The sequence below is a fragment of the Malaclemys terrapin genome, chromosome 1 (genome assembly GCF_027887155.1).
Source record: "Malaclemys terrapin pileata isolate rMalTer1 chromosome 1, rMalTer1.hap1, whole genome shotgun sequence".
In the NCBI taxonomy this organism is placed as follows: domain Eukaryota; kingdom Metazoa; phylum Chordata; order Testudines; family Emydidae; genus Malaclemys; species Malaclemys terrapin.
The window spans coordinates 301,662,689-301,672,199 of NC_071505.1; the positions used below are offsets into that span (position 1 = coordinate 301,662,689).

Sequence of the window (9,511 nt, forward strand, 5' to 3'; positions counted from 1 at the left end):
CAGGAGGGATTTTATAGTATTGTACACAGGAGGGCTGTTATCCTTCCCTTTATAGTTATGACACCTGCACAGCTAGTGGTTGGCTTATTCTCTGAATAATGAGAGTTTTAGAATATCTAGTACTCACAAAAAGGGCTTTGCCTCAACAAAAACCCTAAACGGAACTCTCACACTCAGGGCTCCAGCCTGCTTCCTACAACAATAAGAAAAATAAAAATTCCCTCATTCCCTCTTCACTACTGTAACCCTTCTGCCCATCTAAGTTGGCAGCAACAAGGGCCGGGTTCTGTATCTAGGGGTTCCGTTTCAATAACGCAATGCAAAACCGGCTCGAGCCCCCACCGAGTGACCTGGGACAATTACATACCACCCCCTGGGCGCCTCTAGGAGGCAATACTTCCCCTCTCGCAAGCATGGAGTCTGAGTGTAACAGAAAATGTTTAATAACATGAGGTAAACGACATCAGCATTAAATTGGAAAAACAACACAAACAGGCTTCATGAGCAAAAAACCCACCCCAGCAAATTGGGCTGTGTCCTTTCCCTTTGGTTCTTGAAACCAGCAACCCAAGAATCACCAAGGTCCCAAAAGTCCAACAACCCCAAAGTCTCTTGGGTCCAGCAACCCAAGGATCACCAAAGTCCCAAAAGTCCAACAACCCCCCAAAGTCTCTGTCCCTGGTCAGTGCAGCCCCAGAGTTCAAGCTGGGGGGGGGGGGGGGGAAAGGCACGCAGGGTGTTAAGGGACACCTTACGTGATCCGAGGCCGACTGGCTGCCTCTCCGTGGGGTTCCGCCGCAGCCTTCTCCACGAGCTGCTCCACTCCACTCCACCAGCTGTCCTGTGAGACGCTCCCGCCGTCCACGAACGGCTCTGGCAGCTGCTCCGCTCTGCTCACCGACGTGTGAGCCGCTCAGCTCTGCTCCACTTCAGCTGTTCCTTGGGCCGCTCCCACAAGGCTCCGCTCTGCTCGCTGCTTCTCCAGCCGCTCCGCCCTGCTCACCGACCTGTGAGTTGCTCAGCTCCACTCCAACCGTTCCTGTGAGGCTCCACTCTGCTAGCTGCTCCACCAACAATATAGCTTCAGGCTCCCCCACTAGTTAACACAGTCTCAGTGATCTCAGCTCTTAATAACTTTAGCTCTTTTGTGATTTCAGCTTTTAGCAATAGTAGGGGAGCCCCAGTACTAGTGCACCATTGGCCCAAAGTGAATTCAGCTCAGCAGCCTGTAACTAGACTCCTAATGGAATCAAAGGTAGCTCTGATATTCAACAGTGTAGAGAGGAGGTAGTTCAATTGGTGTTTCAAACCCTCAAAGAGGGCCCATACCATCAGATATAAATACCTGACCCCATCCTCTCTCAATTCACTGGGTTTTGTAACCCATGCCCCTTGTCAAGCAAGTGCTACTTAGGTAATGGTGAAGGACTCACTCAGTCCTTCTGTCATACAACAGTTCCACTGGCCTTGATTCACAGAATCAGGGTAACAAAACTTTATTCTTCCTGCCCCAATAATAGAGAAACTGGGGATCCCACACCAGCCAAAGTAACCACTTTGAGTTGCTGTTGTTTCATGCCAGGCGAGTGGGTGTGCCTATGCAAACCAGATCAGCCCCTGGAGTTCTTTTCCACACTCGCCATAATTCACCACCAGATGTCAGGGTAGAGCTCATCCTGACTCCGCTTACACTACACTGCTAAAAAACACCCAAGAGTGTTTACCCTTAGTTCTTGTTTATGGTATTTCAGGAGACACTAAGCCTGCCAACACCATTTCTGAAACTGCGTAGCCAGTACATTGTGAATGTCAGAGTGAGCTTGTGTGTGCGTGCGTGCATGCACGCACCCACAGTTGAATCAATGTTAGTAAGAGCATTGCTGTTGGCAGAGACAACAGAAACCAATATGCCTAACTCAACTTATCACAAATGCTGAAGCTTTTTAAGTCAGTCAGAAACAATAGAAATAAAATAACAATACCTTATGTCACGGGGACTTTGCATACTGTTCAGTGTTATTTTCTAGTGGCTGACTGATGGGGCCAGGAATCAGCTAGAATAAGCCAGAAGACAAAGTGCTGATATTTCATGTTCTCAACAAAGGCAGTTTATGGTGAAATGAAGTCAGCATGCAGACTCATTTCTCCCAACAATTAAGAGTGTGAAATAAGCAGTTTTTAATTATAGCTATTGTGTGAGACATTGCTTTCCAGGCATCTGATCCTGCACCTTTCACTCATCTGCGTAGTCCCACTGAAGTTAATAGGACAACATGCATAATTAAGGATTGCTCACATGACTAAAGATTGTGGGATTCGCCTCCAGGCATGTAAAAAGTAAAGAACTTTCCCCTGGAAGTTCTCTTTTCTGACACATTAGTCTGACACATTGTTAGAACAAAAAGAAATAAACTTTAACACCTTAGCTTGTTTGTTGCACTTTTCTTCAATCTAATTGCCCCTCAAGTCAGCTCTTCAGATTACTGAAAATATATTTTTTCAGTAGGGTCTATTAGATAATGCAGGAGAAGGGAAATTAAAACTCCTCATACTGGCTTGCTGCATCATCTAAAGCAAGTCATTTCACCTCTGGGCCTCTGTGAGTATGTCTACACTGCAGTTAGACCTGTGCCAGCTGACTTGGACTCAGGGGCTCTGGCTAAGGGGCTGTTTAATGGGATGTAAACATTCAGGCTTGGGCTGGAGGCCAGGCTCGAGGACCCTGAGAGATGGGAGCTTGGGCTGCAGCCTGAGCTGAAACATTTACAGTGCAATTAAACAGCCTCAAGCCCCGCAAGCCCAAGTCAACTGGCACAGGCCAGCCACAGGTGTCTAATTGAAGTGTAGACATACCCTGTTCTCCCCCCCCCCCCGCCCCCGGCCCATACAATGGGAAAGAGCGTTGTGAGGCTTAATTACAGTTTGTAAAGGGCTTTGAGATCCTTGGATGAAAGACATACTGTATTATATGTGCAAAGTACTATTACTATCATCTACAATACCTTACTAACAAAGGGCCAGATTCTGATCTCATTTCAGGGGTGTTAGTCTGGAATAATTATATTGAATTTGATGGAATTAATCTGAATTTACACTGATGGAACCAAGTATAGAATATGGAGCATTCTTGGACTGCTGCTTCCCTCTTCTGTTTTTCTCCATTCAGAAACATACTATTGTTTTTATGAGTCAACCATTATTTGGCCAGTAAGCAGGGGAAGACATAATCTCCACAATGGGCCTCCACAACCGAGTAGGGGTGCAAAGTCTTGAGATTCCTTTAGCTTTTTCTGCTACAGCCCAATTTTCTGACTAGAAAATGCTTGGTTAGTTTTTAATAAAGTAGCCTCACTTCCAATTGCCATACAGATGCACAGTATAATACTCCATTAGCATTTTAATTTCTGTCATTCCTGAACTAAGTAAGAAGCACCCTGCTGCTGTAATCAAGAGGTTTAACTAAACACAGTTCAGCGATGCTCAGCCTTGCTGTGGCATATCACTACAGGGATCTTCTATCTGTAAAGAGAGCCAAGAGAATAGCTGGTTTTTAAAGAGGCCAGCATTTTTCTGGCAGAATGCTGTTTGGAACAGAGCTGTGCAAATAGCTGATTGTTTTGGTTCATTGGCAGTGCCAAAAATAGAAAAAAATCTGAATTTTTGATTAATTGAAAATTCTGAAAAAAAAAATCCATTTCAGATTGACAGAAACATTTCATTTGACCCAGAACAAAATGTTTCATTTTGATTTCACAAATTTTTAACCTTTTTTTAATATAAAAGCAGGAAATCTGTAAACAAGGGGCCAGATTCAAAAGGCGCCTTAGGTACCATTCACAAAACTGAGGCGTCAGTGGGCCAAAGGGCGAGAGAGTTAGAATTACTATACAGCCTGGTGGTTAGGGCACTCACATGGAGGGGGACACGCTCAGTTTCCAGTTCTTGCTTCAATTAATTATTCATACAAACTAGAACAGCTACTACATGGAAAATTGAGAGAGACCTACCTCAAGATAGCCAATAGCCAGGTGGTTAAGATACTCATCTAGGGAAGAGGGAAAACTTACTTTCAAGTCCCTGCATTAGACTGGGGATTCCCACCTGATTTTCCCACATCCAAGGTAAGCACCTAACCACTGGACTATTGGGTATTGTGGGGAGAGGCACAACCTCCTCAGTTTTGTGAATGGCATCTAAAACCTGTTGTGAATCTAGCTGGAACAATCAAAATATTTCACTTAAAAATGTTACAACGCACCATTTTGATATTCCTGATTTTATTTCTTTATTTACTGAAACAGTTCCCCAAAATTGCCAGAAAGTCTCAAAATGGTATGGTTGACCTGAATCAGCATTTTTCGGTGAAAAAAAGTTTCAGATGAAAAAAGTTGTCCAGCTCTAGTTCTGGACACTGTTGTTATGGGAGCTGATGACTTCTGTTACATACCACTGAGTTATCCAGTTGAACTTCCAGCCAGTCTAATCTAATTGATCAGGTATCTGAGTCTAAGGCATCTATCTCTGTGACAGCGAGACTCCTATAACATATTGAATAGATTCAATTACTCAGTGCCTAATTTGTGCTAAGGCTGAGCCCTGGCACCTCTAGACTTGGCAGTTCATAGCCCCGGCACCTCCGAACTTGCTGCATCAGTTATGAAAGTAAAAAAAAAATTGCTTGAGCCCCAGCACCTAATTGATTAAACCCCGGCACCTCTTTCATTACAAATTAAACACTGCAATTACTTTGTCCACACTTACAATGTGCCTCTCAATTGTCACTCAATTTTAGACTGGTCCTGTGGTATCTCACTTTCACTGCTCTGAATTATTGACAACAGGAATGTTGAAATTGAGATGACAGAAAATAGGCCCAATTCTCTCCTGCCTTTCCCCTTGTGTAATCATTTACACTTGTCCAAAGTGAATGTAAACTCATCCATCTCAGAAAGCCAGCATTTAACATTCACTTTGTGTTTATTCATTATCTATATAACATGCATGGCCTAACTACATATACACACTGCTGCACTGACAGGGTTCTGATGGCTTATGAAACACAGAAGACAGTGAGGGCCATTAACAGACTCAGAAACTACTTAAAGGGTTACTACTCAATTCCTATGCACTAAAGAAGCAAAATGATTAATATGGTGGTGTAAAATTACTTTATGTGTCAGTGTACACTAAAGTCCCCTGGAAATCCAGTTTGGGAAACCAAGACATATTTTATTCTATGAATAACATTTCAGTGCATTTTGACACATTTTAGTGTACAGTTCATTCAGAAAAGTATACATTGGTCTATCAAAAACATAACTAAAAACTCATGAGAGAGTTGGGGGGGGAAACAACTTTCTCAGTAAAACACAGGTAAAAATGGATTGAAATAATTAAAATTGAAGATCATGGTAAGTTGTGTAACTGGAAGTGGTGGTGATGATGATGATTGATAAAATAGATTACTTAGGGACTGTTTTTACAAGGTGGTGAGCTCCAGGAAAGTGTTGAAGACTCTCAGTTAGCCAGCCCTAGTTCTTCCATTATCAGACTTTCTTGGAAACTCTCCATAGGCAGCCTCTTAGCACTGATCAGACACCAAGGAGAAAAGTGGGCCACTACCTAACCACTTAAAAATGACAAGGCTTGGCCTATGTTTTCAGCATTCGGGGGGGGGGGGCGCGAGGGAGGAGGGATAGGATACAGAGGGACCTAGACAAATTAGAGGATTGGGCCAAAAGAAATCTGATGAGGTTCAACAAGGACAAGTGCAGAGTCCTGCACTTAGGATGGAAGAATCCCATTCACTGTTACAGACTAAGGACTGAGTGGCTAGGCAGCAGTTCTGCAGAAAAAGACCTAGGGCTTACAGTGGACGAGAAGCTGGATATGAGTCGACAGTGTGCCCTTGTTGCCAAGGCTAAAGGCATTTTGGGCTGTATAAGTAGGGGCATTGCCAGCAGATTGAGGGACATGATCGGTCCCCTCTATTCAACATTGGTGAGGCCTCACCTGGAGTACTGTGTCCAGTTTTGGGCCCCACACTACAAGAAGGATGTGGAAAAATTGAAAAGAGTCCAGCGGAGGGCAACAAAAATGATTAGGGGTCTGGAGCACATGAGTTATGAGGAGAGGCTGAGGGAACTGGGATTGTTTAGTCTGCAGAAGAATGAGGGGAGATTTGATAGCTGCTTTCAACTACCTGAAAGGGGGTTCCAAAGAGGATGGATCTAGACTGTTCTCAGTGGTACCAGATGACAGAACAAGGAGTAATGGTCTTAAGTTGCAGTGGGGGAGGTTTAGGTTGGCTATTAGGAAAAACTTTTTCACTGGGACGGTGGTGAAGCACTGGAATGGGTTACCTAGGGAGGTGGTGAAATCTCCTTCCTTAGAGGTTTTTAAGGTCATGCTTGACAAAGCCCTGGCTGGGATGATTTAGTTGGGATTAGGTCCTGCTTTGAGCAGGGGGTTGGACTAGATGACCTCCTGAGGTCCCTTCCAACCCTGATATTCTATGATCTGGCTCAGATGATATATTTATTTTTATCTGCCACTAGATGGCAAACTTTCTACATATTAACTTTCTCTCTCTCTCTCTCACTCACACACACAAAATATATAGATGGCAAATGCCACCCCCATTTAAGGTTGCCTAATACTTTCCATGATAAAACTGTTTTCAGTTGCTTATAACTTTGCCAAACTTAAACCATTTGGGATAAACTTTCCTATACTGGGTGTCTGTCACAGGATTTGTTTTGTTTTTGTCTTTTTAAGTTTCAGCAAAAATGGTTCAGCTGTTTCTGTTAACAAGAATGGAGGGAAATTCTGCTTGGTCATATTAAAAATTTTGTACAACCGACTCATTGAGAAACTCTGTCACCTTCAGGTTTTAAAGCAGGTGTTTGACATTCAGTAGAGGGGTCATTGTTGTACCAGGAATGTGCTTTCTGTTATGCCCTTGAAAATCCACCAAAATCTGGCTAAGTGTAAAGAAGCACGGGGTGATAGTGTCCACAAGAGCAGAGGGAGGAGGCCAGTGACCATGAGGTGGAGAGGCAGTGGAGATCGGGGAAGGTGTCAAGGCCCTAGATGGCAGGGGAAAGGGAGGACAGGTTTCATTAGTACAGTGGGGCATTCAGGGAGGATACAGGGCGATGGTTATCAGCGCAAGGACCAGTGCATAGAGAGAAGATCAGGAAACAGCATCCAGGGGAGAAGCAAAAAACAGTGCTTAGGGTTGGCAGGTAATATTGCTGGGCTGAAAGCTGAGGAGGGTCTTGACAGTGCCCATAGGTGCCTTGTGAGCATGGAAGGGTGTTGGGGAGAGTGTGGCTCTTCCATCTGCCAGGAAAGAGGAGCACTGAAAACCCCCATTCCTCTGTGTGCATTTTGTATACCGTTGAGGTAGAATTTTCCCTCCCCAAAAGAGCTGAACACATTTCTAGACAGACTAAAAAAGAACTGAGACATTTTAAAAAATATCAGGTTTCAGAGTAGCAGCCGTGTTAGTCTGTATCCGCAAAAAGAAAAGGAGTACTTGTGGCACCTTAGAGACAAACAAATTTATTACAGCATAAGCTTTCGCGAAAGCTTATGCTCTAATAAATTTGTTAGTCTCTAAGGTGCCATAAGTACGCCTGTTCTTTTTAAAAATATCATGATTTTAAACCAATCTCATAATTTTTGTGGAGTCTACAGATTAATTTGTGAACTCCCAAGATCAGCAATATTTCATTGAACAGTTTCACTATAAATACAAAATACTGACTTCACTTTACAGAGTTTTAGGGTTAGGGTTGCTACCTAGCCTGGTAGCTCCAAGATTGTCTAATTTTTAACAGCTTCACAAATGGGATTTGTGAAATGTTCATGGGTCCTGAGATAATTTTGGGGGGCATACTGCAAAATATCTTTGCCACAGTCTGGATGGACAGATGGATACCTGTCTGTGGTGACAGAATCCAACTGCTGAATCCCACGTGCTTCTTAGCTCCCTGTGTCTTGATAATGACTGATCACTGTTCCTAGCTCTGGGCCTTTCAGGTGCTCTCCTGTGTCTGACACCTGTATTGGGCAGTAGGACCCCATAGTCCTGCCACCTAGACCTCAGAACCAGTGCCCCTGCCCTTCTGAGACACCATTTGATTAGACATGTTCATCTGGAGTATACCTGGCTGTGTGAGCTTTGGGCTTCTAGTTTAACCAATTCATGGACAAGATGGCAGTAAAACAAGGAACCACAGGCTTAGCATAGGAATTTTTTAAATACACACACTTTACTCTTAAAAACCACAAGAGAGCTACAGATCTTAGGAAAACAACTTCTGAATGCAATTCCTCTCTGTCTTCACTACCTCTGTACAACCCTTCTGGCCTTCTTGGCCTACCCATCTTGCTTCTGGAAATTAAAAAGCTTCTGTGCAGAGAGTTGTTCAAAATCAATGGCCCTGATGGTAGAAAACCTATTACCCTAGAACCATTTAGTGTTGAAGGCCCTTGATTGGTCTGACACAGCTTCCCAGACATAGTCTGTCGACTAGCTATAAAGTTCCTGCTACAGGATGAATGCACAACGCCACATTAAAGATTACATTCAAAATGGAAGTTGAAATACAACATGGCATTCACAAACCTAAACGGAATTCATAAGTTGACAGAGATAAATTGTAATGATCAGTGTAGAAGCCCCTCCATCCATAGGTGTAGTATCTTTATTTTAGTGTTAAATTGTTATCTGATTGGGGAAAGTCTTGCCTGTGGTGCTGGAATTATTCCAATAAATCCCTGTGATTTCTATAAGTATTACAATATCCCCCATAATGTCACGATCACCACATTGCGTTGTAGTGCCATAAAGATTAGTTGTATGGCACTATACTGATATACCCTTGTGTTGTGCTGACATTGATGTTTGACATAGCAGGATGATCTCTGTGACTGTTCTGCGTCACAGCGTTCAACTACCCTGATCTGAGGAGAGGATGGCTGAATTTGTTCCTTTGAACGAAACTCACTGAAGTTGATAACTGCTTAGTTAGGTAGCACAGAAAATTTCATGGGAAGTTTCACAATCACAAATGGGGACGTGTGAAGTATCAGACATAACCACAAACAAGGATACGCTTGTTGTGTATCGCATCCTTGCACAGATTCAACATGTGAACCCCAACAATCCCTCCCAGCCTTTCAACAGAACCTGCAATCACGTTTCAGTACCACACGGCTATGTCACCACACAACGCTGTCGTCTCCTGTTGTGACGACGACATCCGATTGTCCTGAGATGTCACTGCAGCGGCAACACCATGCCCTGCGGTTGTGATGCAGTGATGTCACAAAGCATTGTGATGTCATGCCAGAGGATAACATAGGCACGCCGCAGCACGGGCTCGCCTGCCACACCCCGATGGCGACCACACCCGTGACAGCCCGGGCCCGCGCCGCGGCGGTGCAGCCTCGCTCCGGGCTGGGGGGCGCAGCGCGTGCAGAGGGCGCGCCCTGCTCAGCG

General features: G+C 44.1%; 1 long non-coding RNA gene across 3 annotated transcripts; it reads right to left on the minus strand.

The window, feature by feature from the left end:
* Positions 1 to 427: 427 nt before the first annotated feature.
* On the minus strand, positions 428 to 9,457 carry LOC128828253 (uncharacterized). Of its 3 annotated transcripts, none has more exons than XR_008443182.1 (3): positions 9,220 to 9,457; positions 1,983 to 2,054; positions 428 to 1,061 (listed from the first exon to the last, which is right to left on the minus strand). It is a non-coding gene; the product is annotated as an uncharacterized LOC128828253 (long non-coding RNA). The 3 variants fall into 3 exon arrangements; XR_008443179.1 differs by having other exon boundaries at positions 9,200 to 9,457; XR_008443174.1 differs by lacking the exon at positions 9,220 to 9,457 and having other exon boundaries at positions 1,983 to 2,166.
* Between the last annotated feature and the right edge of the window lie 54 nt (positions 9,458 to 9,511).